Source organism: Syngnathoides biaculeatus, chromosome 18 (genome assembly GCF_019802595.1).
Source record: "Syngnathoides biaculeatus isolate LvHL_M chromosome 18, ASM1980259v1, whole genome shotgun sequence".
Lineage (NCBI taxonomy): Eukaryota > Metazoa > Chordata > Actinopteri > Syngnathiformes > Syngnathidae > Syngnathoides > Syngnathoides biaculeatus.
Genome location: NC_084657.1, coordinates 20,074,840 through 20,087,573, shown reverse-complemented (window position 1 = coordinate 20,087,573; position 12,734 = coordinate 20,074,840). Strand labels below are relative to the sequence as shown.

The 12,734-nt window shown below is 45.2% G+C and overlaps 1 protein-coding gene across 5 annotated transcripts in view; it reads right to left on the bottom strand.

The window, feature by feature from the left end:
• amot (angiomotin) overlaps positions 1-10,143 on the bottom strand; it is an 84,703-nt gene extending 74,560 nt beyond the window's left edge. For 2 of the 5 annotated variants that reach the window (XM_061803438.1, XM_061803439.1), the window contains exon 1: positions 9,888-10,143. The gene's annotated coding sequence lies outside the window, so the exon portion shown is untranslated. The remainder of the gene's footprint in view (positions 1-9,887) is intronic. The other 3 variants (XM_061803433.1, XM_061803436.1, XM_061803435.1) reach the window with 3 other exon arrangements.
• Between the last annotated feature and the right edge of the window lie 2,591 nt (positions 10,144-12,734).

The following is a 12,734-nucleotide window of genomic DNA, read 5'->3' as shown; positions in this document are numbered from 1 at the left end:
GTCCGTCTTCGTGTATTGAACTACGTTCATAAAGCCTGACTTCTGGCTGGACAACTGCAGGTGCGCATTAGGGATCGCAAACAGTTACAATTAACTGGTGATAACAGTTTTTTTAAAACCGAAACCGTAATCGGACTTTCGAAATCGGTTAAAATTTCCAATCATTTCGTCCGGTACTCCACATTGCGCTATTTTTTCAACATGATTTCCACTTTTTTCAAGTTTCACTGTTAGAGTAAAGTTGGACTCAAAAGAACATTCAGTTGAATCAAAGAAACATCAAACATGGCATCGAGGAAACGCTCCAAAGTATGGGAGTAAACTTGTTTTATTGGCAGACATCAAAACACTACTCGCATAACGGGGGGAACTCTGTGAACTCGTCACTCCGGAGGAGTAACAACAAAAACAGTCCGTGCGGAACCACGCACCCCAACTCGAGGTCCCGCGGGTGAATTATGTAAACACCACTATGGTACCGGTTTTTTGCTACAGCTGTTCGGTTAAAACCGGTTATGATAGTAAGCGTTTTTTTCCAATCCCTAGTGCGCATGCACTGCTAGTACCACTGCCTGAACTTGATGCTTCACTATCTTGATATTTTGACAGAAAGAGATTCATACCAACGGAAGATAAAATAGTCTTTGCCAAATCAGCGTGTCTCCTGTTTTTCCGGTGCGACTCCAGCGCTTCGACGCCCATCTTTTCAAGCTGGTAACTCTGCTTGCACAGATGGCAGTAAAACATGTGCCGACCTTTTGGATCTCGACGAACCCAGCTCCCAAACGTCTTACTTTCAACCCAAGCTTCTTGAAAAATGCACTTCTCCGTGATACAAGTTGGATCGATGAAAGAACTACGCTACGTCGTAACGAAGACGAACTGAAATGCCTACTCACGGAAACAAACAATGGAATATCGACAAGATGGCGACTATTTGTCAACACAGTGACTTTCGTTGACAATTTCCGGCTGATTTGGACGCCCGACGGATCACTATTTTTTTTTAAATCAAAGCTTATTTTTTAGGGAGAATTTTGGCGGTAGAGGTCCTCCCTTTGATTTTTTTTTTTAATTTGAGGCCTTTTTAGGGGCTTAATGCAGCCCTATGGGGGCACAAACCAGTGCGATCTGGAGGCCGGTCCCAAGCCCGGATAAATGCAGAGGGTTGCGTCAGGAAGGGCATCCGGCGTAAAAACTGTGCCAAACAAATATGAGCGTTCATCTAAAGAATCCCATACCGGATCGGTCGTGGCCCGGGTTAACAACGCCCGCCCCCGGCACTGCTAACCTGCAAGGCGTCGGTGGAAATTCAGCTACTGTGGGTCAAAAACAAAGAAGAGGAGGAAACCGGATGCATCGTCAGAAGAAAAAGAGGAATGCACAGAGCCTACAACTGAGTGTAGGGACTTTGAATGTTGGGACTATGACAAAGCTCAGGAGTTGGTTGACATGATGATTAGGAGAAAGGTTGATATTCTGTGCATCCAAGAGAGCAGGTGGAAAGGAAGTAAGGCTAGAAGTTTATTCTACCACGGAGTACATGGGAAGAGAAATGGAGTAGGGGTTATTTTAAAGGAAGAGCTGGCTAAGAATGTCTTGGAGGTGAAAAGAGTATCAGATCGAGTGATGAGACTAAAATTTGAAATTGAGGGTGTTATGTATAATGTGGTTAGCGGCTATGCCCCACAGGTAGGATGTGACCAAGAGTTGAAAGAGAAATTCTGGAAGGAACTAGATGAAGTAGTTCTGAGCATCCCAGACAGCGAGAGAGTTGTGATTGGTGCAGATTGTAATGGACATGTTGATGAAGGAAACAGGGATGATGAAGAAGTGATTGGTAAGTACGGCATCCAGGAAAGGAACTTTGGGGGACAGATGGTGGTGGACTTTGCAAAAAGGATGGAGATGGCTGTAGTGAACACTTATTTCCAGAAGAGGGAGGAACATATAGTGACCTACAAGAGCGGAGGTAGAAGCACGCAGGTGGATTATATTTTGTGCAGACGATGTAATCTGAAGGAGATTACTGACTGTAAAGTAGTGGTAGGGGAGAGTGTAGCTCGACAGCATAGGATGGTAGTGTGTAGGATGACTCTGGTGGTGGGTAGGAAGTTTCAGAAGACAAAGGTAGAGCAGAGAACCATGTGGTGGAAGTTGAGAAAGGAAGAATGATGTGCGGCCTTTCGGAAAGAGGTGAGACAGGCTCTCGATGGACAGCAGAAGCTCCCAGAAGACTGGACTACGACAGCCAAGGTAATCAGAGAGGAAGGCAGGAGAGTACTTGGTGGTGGAACCCCAAAATACAGGGAGTCATACAAGGAAAGAGATTAGCAAAGAAGAAGTCGGACACTGAGAGGACTGAGGAGAGGGGAAAGGAGTACATCGAGATGCGACGTAGGTAGGTAGAGGTGGCAAAGGCTAAACAAGAGGCAAATGAAGACATGTACACCAGGTTGGACACGAAAGAAGGAGAAAAGGATCTCTACAGGTTGGCCAGACAGAGGGATAAATATGGGAAGGATGTGCAGCAGGTAAGGGTGATTAAGGATAGAGATGGAAATGTGTTGACTGGTGCCGGTAGTGTGCTAAATAGATGGAAAGAATACTTTGAGAAGTTGATGAATGAAGAAAATGAGAGAGAAGGAAGAGTTGAAGAGGCAAGTGTGAAGGACCAGGAAGTGGCAATAATTACTAAGGGGGAAGTCAGAGAGGCACTACAAAGGATGAAAAATGGAAAGGCACTTGGTCCTGATGACATACTGGTCGAGGTATGGAAGCAATTTGGAGAGATGGCTGTGGAGTTTTTGACCAACTTATTCAACAGAATACTAGCGGGCGAAAAGATGCCTGAAGAATGGAGGAAAAGTGTTCTAGTTCCCATTTTTAAGAACAAAGGGGATGTTCAGAGCTGTGGGAACTGTAGAGGAATAAAGTTGATGAGCCACACAATGAAGTTATGGGAAAGAGTAGTGGAGGCTAGACTCAGGACAGAAGTAAGTATCTCCGAGCAACAGTATGGTTTCATGCCTAGAAAGAGTACCACAGATGCATTAATTGCCTTGAGGATGCTTGTGGAAAAGTACAGAGAAGGTCAGAAGGAGCTCCATTGTGTCTTTGTGGATCTAGAGAAAACCTATGACAGAGTACCAAGAGAGGAACTGTGGTACTGCATGCGTAAGTCTGGTATGGCAGAGAAGTATGTTAAAATAGTACAGGACATGTATGATGGCAGCAGAACAATGGTGAGGTGTGCCTTAGGTGTGACAGAGGAATTTAAGGTCGAGGTGGGACTGCATTAGGGATCAGCTCTGAGCCCCTTCCTGTTTGCGGTGTTAATGGATAGGCTGACAGATGAGGTTAGACTGGAATCCCCTTGGACCATGATGTTCGCAGATGATATTGTGATATGCAGTGAAACCAGGGAGCATGCAGAGGAACAATTAGAAAGATGGAGACATGCACTGGAAAGGAGAGGAATGAAGATTAGCTGAAGTAAAACAGAATATATGTGCATGAATGAGAAAGGGGGAGGGGGAAGAGTAAGGCTCCAGGGAGAAGAGATGGTGAGGGTGGACGACTTCAAATACTTGGGGTCAACAATACAGAGCAACGGTGAGTGTGGTCAGGAAGTGAAGAAACAGGTCCAAGCAGGTTGGAACAGCTGGGGGAAGGTGTCTGGTGTGTTAAGTGACAGAAGAGTCTCTGCTAGGATGAAGGGCAAAGTTTACAAAACAGTGGTGAGGCCGGCCATGATGTACGGCTTAGAGACAGTGGCACTGAAGAAACAACAGGAAGCAGAACTGGAGGTGGCAGAAATGAAGATGTTGAGGTTCTCGCTCGGAGTGAGCAGGTTGGATAGGATTAGAAATGTGCTCATTAGAGGGACAGCCAAAGTTGGATGTTTTGGTGACGAGGTTCGAGAGAGCAGACTTCGATGGTTTGGAGATGTTCAGAGGCGAGAGAGTGAGTATATTGGTGGAAGGGTGCTGAGGATGGAGCTGCCAGGCAAAAGAGCGAGAGGAAGACCAAAGAGAAGGTTTATGGATGTGGTGAAGGAAGACATGAGGGCAGTTGGGGTTAGAGAGGAAGATGCAGAAGATAGGCTAAGATGGCAAAAGATGACACGCTGTGGCGACCCCTAACGGGACAAGCCGAAAGGAAAAGAAGAAGAAGAAGAAAAAGAAGGCCTTTTTAGGGGCTTGACCGGTTTTTGCGGATTTTAAGGACTTTTGGGAGCCCCTAAATGCACCTTTGATAATTTGGGGGTTTTTAGGGACTTTTAGGGCCGCGTGCGAACCCTGTCATATTAGAATAGTGAACTGACAAGATGGCACCTACCACTGTGGCTGCCTTCGGTACGTGCTCCCTGGTACTGTTTACGTTTGTGTGTTTTTCAGTCGTTTTGGGACTCAAGTACACAAGAAATTACTTGCTGACCATCAGTGAGTCTTGTCTGGACTTTTTTTTCGACAACTCTCACCATTTCACAAAATAATTTTCCGGAGTTACTCGTAAGCATTCTCTATGGAGCGTTGTGTCGAAGACAGCGCAGAGGCTTGCGAGCTGGACCCATTGCAGTTTATCTATCGAGCTAACGGGTCTGCGGATGATGCCGTCAACATGGGTCTGCACTTCACCCTTGGACATCTGGACTGCGAAGGAACCCATGTGAGGATCCTGTTTGTGGCCTTCAGCTCTGCATTTAACACCATCCTTCCTGAACTCCGCTCCTCCAAGCTTCTCCAGCTCGGCGTCTTGCCTGCCATATCCCAGTGGATCTAAAACTTCCTGATGGGCAGGACACAGCAGGTGAGGCAGGGGGACACCATTCATTCATGTGCATTATCAGCATCAGGCTACCCCAGGGTGGTGTCCTCTCCTTTCAGCTCTTCTCACTCTACAGTAATGACTGACAGCCTGGTGCAAACTCCTGATGTTCACAGATGACACCACAGTCATCACCATCATCAAAGACAGCGACGAGTCAGTTTATGGACAAGAAGTGGCAAGACAGGAGCTTTGGTGTGGCCAACTAAACCTAACTTTGAACACACTAAATGTAGAAACGATTGTGGACTTCCGGAGGCATCGTTCACCACAGCTGCCCCTCATGATGTCTAAATTTATTGTGTCAACTCTCAAAAACTTCAAGTCCTTGGGAATTAGTCTCATGGGACCTGAAGTGGTAGACGGACATCAACTTCATCCGCAAAAAAGCCCAGCAAAGGATGTATTTTTTGCGGCTTCTGAAGTACCACGGCCTTTCACAAGAGCTGCTGAGACAATTCTGCACAGTGGTCATCCATTGAGTACTGTGTACCTCCATCACAGTCTGGTTTGGGAATGCCACAAAAAAGGACAAATTTCGACTGCAACAGACAACCGCTGAAAGGATTGCCGGTGTTAGATTAATTTGAGATAAAGTTCTCATATTTGCTCTCTTGGTTGTTTTTAATGCTTCTTTGCTTAATGTGATGTAATCAAAAGGCCCATTGAGTGGCATGGAAACTTTTGCTATTATGTACTTAATGTGATGCAATCAAGTTACATTGGGTGCCGTGGAAACATCAGACAGTGAGGTGTTGTGGAAACACCAGAGAGCGATGCAGAAAACAACATAAAGAGTGACAATCTCGAGAGTGATGTGATGCAATCAAGAGGCCCATTGGGTGCCATCAAAACTTTGCTATGATGTACTTAAATAATGTGATGCAATCAAATTACATTGAATGCCCTGGAAAACACGACGGTGATTCAATAGACAACATAAAGACTGACGATCTCAAGAGGATGGTGAAGACATAGCAAAGACTCACATTGGCTATTTTTGTCACAGTTGCTTTGTTTGTCACATTTGCTTTGCTGTGATGCAGACTGCGCTAAGGAATAAAAATGAGGATTCGTGGAGATATGGGCAGAACGGGTTGGAGATTGTGAAAGAGACACATCCCACGTTCTCCTCACGAGCCAGAAGTTGCTCTTGTCTTCCTTCCTTGAGAAATTGTACTTTAAATGTCCTGGGTTCCGTGACCCTGGCGATGGAAAAATTGAGTTTAATACGATATGATTTAAGATTATTTCAAGGATACAGGCCCCATAGCTCAGTGGTTAGAGCACTGGTTTGGTAAACCAGGGGTTGTGGGTTCGTATCCCGCTGGGGCCTCCACTCCCTGAGAAGGGTTGCATCAGGAAGGGCATCCGGCGTAAAAATAGTGCCAAACGTATATATATATATATGCGTTCAACTGTGATGACCCCGAAAGGGACAAGCCGAAAGAAACCATCCTTTGTTTTGAGAATATTTTTATCTGCAATTTTGAATGTTCCCGGTCGCCGCCATTTTGGCGAGTCACATTACCTATGTGCGCAGATGTGACGTGTCATGTGCGCAAACAAAAAAATCATCACCAGGTTGTAGTGTCTTGACATGCGGTACCACCACGATCAGACACAGTAAAATACCTTACTGGATCTTGAAATTTTGCCATAATTTGGATAGAAATAATCCACGGAATGTTCAGTGGCATGTTCTGCCCAGTAAGAAAAAGAATCATTTAGGGACCGGAAACCGGAGTGCCTGGAGAAAACCTACGCAGGCCCGGGCAGAACATGCAAACTCCACAATTGTCCACACACGCATACACACACAAAAAAACTCTACAAAAATCAAAGCCAAGTCCTCAGAAGTGTAAAGCCAATGCTTTATCAGCTGAGCTACCGTGCCGCTGTTGTGGAGGCAGTATGAACTTCCACCAAGCCAAAGATCATTTCATTATCACTTGGACCCCAGCCAGCCTGTTGGCTAAAACAATCTTTCCCACAATATAAGGCCTACCTTTCACTGATGGGTTCTACCATCCTTCATAGCCACGAGTTCTGTCCTCACTGCTGTCTTCCGCTGGCTGGCCTAAACGCACTCCAAAATCGATAGGATGGATGAATAGAGTCGCGCATGTAAGCCTCCGTGTAGGCAGCCTCGCATCATTCCCATCCAAAGAACCATCTGAATATTCAACATTATTTAAATCTGTATGGACGTATTCTTCTTTTTTTTTCTTCCCGAGCAACCGATACTGCTATTTCTTCGTCATATGAGGAGAAATCAGCGCTGTCCATGATTGTGTAGGAATGTAACCTACTCTTTGTTTAGGCATTTAATGTCCCGTGTGTCGGCCTCCGAGTAGTCAGACTCCGCGTCATTCCCGTTCGAAGAACCATCCAAATAGTCAACATTATTTACAGCCAATAAACCGTTGGCCTCACAGTTCTGAGGACCCGGGTTCGATCCCGGCCCCGCCTGTGTGGAGTTTGCATGTTCTCCCCGTGCCTGCGTGGGTTTTCTACAGCCACTCCGGTTTCCTCCCACATCCCAAAAAACATGCAACATTAATTGGACACTCTAAATTGCCCCTAGGTGTGATTGTGAGTGCGGCTGTTAGTCTCTATGTGCCCTGCGATTGGCTGGCAACCAGTTCAGGGTGTACCCCGCCTCCTGCCCCTTGACAGCTGGGATAGGCTCCAGCGACCCTCGTCAGGATAAGCGATGAAGAAAATGGATGGATGGAAGGATGGATATTTTATCTTATCTTGTATACCACTGTACCAGTTTGCGCTGTTTTGAACATGACCGCTGCCCCTCAATACAGAAAAAAAAAAAAAAAAACTTCATGATTCAATTAAAGTTTATTGCACATGAAATTTAAGTGGTATCGAAATAGTTCCAAAACAAACACATCTTGAATATGAAATGCTAATGTATTGAAAGGTTTAATACCAGTGAACTGTATTCAGGAAGTGACACATTAGTGGAGTATGAAGGGGAGCTCTCATACCTCAAGTGGTACTCATGCAGTACCACACACTGAGAATCACTGATCTCTTTTAACTAAATTAAGACTTAGTGAGTTTGTGATTTTACATTTGGTCGTAAGTCTCGTGTTACTGAATAGTCATGTAAATGCAAGTTGTTTGTACGTGTATGGTGTAGCATTCATTCATATACTAAAGTAGACTTTGCAATTCAACGAACATTTTTGGATAAAATATGCCCAGCATGCAAAAACCCTGAAAACAAGAGTTTATTCCATGCAGTGTTGGGGAGTGAACTAATTACCTGTAATGAAATTTTGTAATTTAATTACAAAGGGTATGTAATTGTAATCCATGAATTTACTGGGAGAAAATGTTAGAGTTGATTTTGTAAATTTCCATGATTACAATTTCATCCTTCCAACCATTATCTGAGCCGCTTATTCTCACAAGCGTCGCAGGGGTGCTGTACGCTATCCTAGCTATATTCAGGCCGGAGGCAAGGGGACACCCTGAATTGTTTAATTCCAATTTCCATCCATCCATTTTCTTTGCCGCTTATCCTCACAAGGGTTGTGGGGAGTGCTGGAGCCTACCCGAGCTGTCAACGGGCAGGAGGCAGGGTACACCCTGAACTGGTTGCCAGCCAACTGACAAACAGCCACACTCACAATCACACCTCGGGGGAAATTTAGTATGTTTTTGGGATGTGGGAGGAAACTGGAGTGCCCGGAGAAAACCCACACAGGCTGAGGGAGAACATGCAAACTCCACACAGGGGGGTTCAGGATTGAACCCAGGACCTCAGAACAGTGAGGCCAACAATTTACCATCTGAGCCACCGTTTCAATTTCAGTTAAATAAAACACAACAGCAGAAGCTTCTTTTTCATATCACTTCCTCCTTGAACAGCTTGTGATTTGCTCTTTTTGGCCATGTGCCTTTCTGCTGTCATTTCAAACATGACATTTTAAAAAATAAGACCTGAAAGTGGCTCATTGCACTGTTACAGTGGTACCTCTGTTTCTCTGCGAACGAAAAACTCAGGTTACGAAACGCCTCCTCGGAAAAATATTGTCTCTGGTTACGAAGGAAATTCAGGATACAAAAGGCAAAAATAGGCACTGGACCATCCATCCATTTTCTTTTCCCGCGTATCCTCACAAGGGTTACAGGAGCGCGGGAGCCTATCCCAGCTGTCAGCAGGCAGGAGTTGAAGTGTTTGCCAGCCATTCATTCCCAGGGCACATAGAGACAAACAGCCGCACTCACATCGCACCTCACAATCGCACCTCGGGGCAATTTCGAGTGTCCAATTAATGGTGCATGTTTTTTGGGATGTGGGAGGAAACAGGAGTGGGCGTCGAAAACCCACGCAGGCACGGGGAGAGAACATGCAAACTCCGCACAGGCGGGGCCGGGTCGAACCCAGGTCCTCAGAACTGTGAGGCCAACGCTTTACCAGCTGATCCACCATCCTGCCGAGATAAAATATTTCTCGGAAGAAAGAAAAAAAAAAGTTTGATGAACACAGCCTACTCCACTACTCAATTTTACTGTTGGTCATGATGGTGGTACTTGGAGGGTTAAGTATTTTGAGGGTTGTTGGTACTTGGTGTAAAATGGTTGAGAATCACCAAACCAAAATGTCAAATCAACTTGTTTGTAACGTGGTGATGAATGCAGCACGCAGTTGGCCATCCTTGAGGACGCCGCGTAGCCCGACACACTACAAAGTCAAAAAGCAAAACCAGGATCGATCACGTCGCTACTGACGGAAGGAACTATTCACCTCAACTTCACAGACGTGTGCAAGCTCCTACGATTTACTTTGCTCGGTTACAAGATCCCCAACTCATCACCAATTGAGTCGTGAAGTTATGCAAGCATGACCATAAAGTACATGTATATGAAAAGCAAATGGGTTTGACTTGTTGACCCCTTTGTTCTCACTAGATTTCCAGGAGTTTCAGACACGATCGCCCCCCCACACCACAAAAAGACAAAACTAGAAGAGGATCAGAACAAACATCGAAGAGAAACTTAAACGGCGTTGTTTTTTTTTTTTTTTTTACCTTTTAACTGCGCCCGTGCTTCTTCCATATGTCTTCAGTGAAACATGATTCGCAACTTTTCTCCGTTACCGCGAGACTGCGGCTGCATCCTACTCTGCAGACAGCGAACACTCCGACCGGTCGACGACCGGTCAACTGTCAGCCTTTCGATGAGTTATTTAGTCAACAAAACGCTTAGATTTCGTCGCATTACAAAAGACGTTTGTTTTCCCATTAAAAAAATATATATAAAAATAATAAGGAAGGCAAGTCGGGGGCAGGAAGCGCGCCCCCTCCCATCCGGTAGACGATATTCAAAGAATGTTGCAAAAACTCGCGCGCACAAAGAATCAAGAATAGACAGCAGATTCTTGTGGTGTCGAGTTCAAAACATGCTTCACTTTTTAATCATTTTATTAGTACATTGTACACAACTATCCATCTTCATCGAGCTGAAAGGCTCATACAGGCTTTTTGTTACTGATATATTGTTAAATCTTTGCATTTCATGTTTTATATGATACGTTAATATGCTTTTAACCTGCTGCACTCTGACATCAAATTACGTTGGTTTTCTTCGGGCGCTCAGGTTTCCTGCCACATCCTCCCAAAAAACATGCAACGTTAATTAGACACTCTAAATTGCCCCTAGGTGTGATTTTGAGAGCGGCTGTTTGTCTCTATGTGCCCTGCGATTTGCTGGCAACCAGTCCAAGGTGTACCCCACTTCCTGCCCCTTGACACCTGGGATAGGCTCGAGCATTCCCCGCGACCCTGGTGAGGATAAGCGGCGAAGAAAATGGATGGATGGATGGATGGATGGATGGATGGATGATCAGAATCAGGTTTAAGGATGTAGCATTTCACATTTTATAAAGATGATTTTATGTTTTTATTGAGTGTTGACACCTGACAGGCAAAAGCTTAAAGTCCATCCAGCCATCAATTATGTGAGTCGCTTATCCTCACAAGGGAGTGCTTCATCTTAAAGGCCGCTTTATAGACCCGTGTGTGGCGACCGTGATGGCTTCACTACGGCTCTCCCAAGTGTGGTTTGCCTTTATATTCGAGCGCAACCCACGTGTTCAGTTTTAAAAATGTGCTGCAGTTTTTTTCCAAGTCAGAGGTGTCGCTATGGCTGGTATTGGCTAGGTCGCCACCGTGTCGTGTTTCCTCAGCACATCGTGGTCATTTCGGTTGCAGTTCTTACTTTCCTTTCCATAACAAGGAACAAAGCAACAACAATGGTGATCGTGGAATACAGCAATCCCTCGTTTTTTCACAGTTAATTGGGACCAAAACCACCCGAAAAAAGTGAAAAACCATGAAGTAGGGGCGCATGTATGTTTATGTCAGTACCAGAACATTAAATATGTAAACAGTATTTGTACTTGCATATTTGAATCAAAAAGAAGGATTTAGTTAAATGTTTAATTATATAACCTTATAAAGATAATATACCCATCCATCCATTTTCTGAGCTAGTTATCCTCATGGTGGTCGCCGGATTGCAGGAGCCAATCCCAGCTGTTGTCGGACAGGAGGCGGGGTACACCCTGAATTGGTTGCCAGCCAATCGCAGGGCACACAGAGAAAGACAACAGTCGCACTAACAATCACACCTAGTGGCAATTTAGAGTCTCCAATTAATGCATGTTTTTGGGATGTGGGAGGAAACCGGAGTGCCCAGAGAAAGACCATGCAGGCCCAGGGAGAACATGCAAACTCCACAAAGGCGGGGCCGGGATTTGAACTCAGAGCTGCTCCACAGCTCAATCACTGCGCCGCCTATATACGATATTGTAAATTTATAATATAAATTACAAAACACATCATCTTTTTCTTTTAACTTGTCCCGTTAGGGGTCGCCACAGCGTGTCATCTTTTTCCATCTAAGCCTATCTCCTGCATCTTCCTCTATAACCCCAACTGCCCTCATGTCCTCCCTCACCACATCCATCAACCTTTTCTTTGGTCTTCCTCTCGCTCTTTTGCCTGGCAGCTCCATCCTCAGCCCTAAAGGAATATAAGAGTTTGAGCTTAAAGTAGTTCATTAGATGTTGCTGCATCCTGTGTGTGAAAGTGTGAGACTGTAAAGTGCTGAGCGTGTGACTGGTGGAACGAAACAGGGTATGTGGTGCAAGAATGTGCAAGAAGGGAATGTTTTAGAACAGACGGTGCTAACTACAAGGAGGGTGCGGAGACGAGAGGACTCAGAGGCAGTTGGTGGAAAAACTACTGTCAGGAAACCACCAGGAGGAGCCAGCACGCGATTCTGCAGGGGAGGAGTCGGGCCAACATCCGGCGGACCAAAGGAGACCAATGAGAGAGCGCCAAGAATACGTGGAGGAGATACAGAACCAATAGTGAATCAGTAGATTGTACTTTAAAATTGTCCTGGGAAACTCGGATGTAGAGTACGTCGGCTGCAGGGAACAGAGACGTACAGGGTTGTAATGAGAGGGACCCGAGACCCAGGTGTTTGTTGAAGGAATAAATCCACTCGTGTGTGAAAATGCCGGCTTCCTGATACCTTTCTATTGCAGAACGAGCACGTGTATTGTTGGATGAGTGGCAGTTGGGTAATGTCACAAATTGGAGTCAGATTACTAATTTAAGTTTATGATGATTTAGAAATATAAAATTCCAACAGCCCCCTCCTGCAAGTATACTTACTCTCTTGCCTCTGAACACGTCCAAACCATCGTAGTCTTGCTTTCTCGAACCTTGTCTCCAAAACATCCAACTTTGGCTGTCCCTCTAATGAGCTCATTTCTAATCCTATCCATCCTGTTCACACCGAGCGAGAACCTCAGCATCTTCATTTCTGGTACCTCCAGTTCTGCTTCCTGTTGTTTCTTCAGTGCC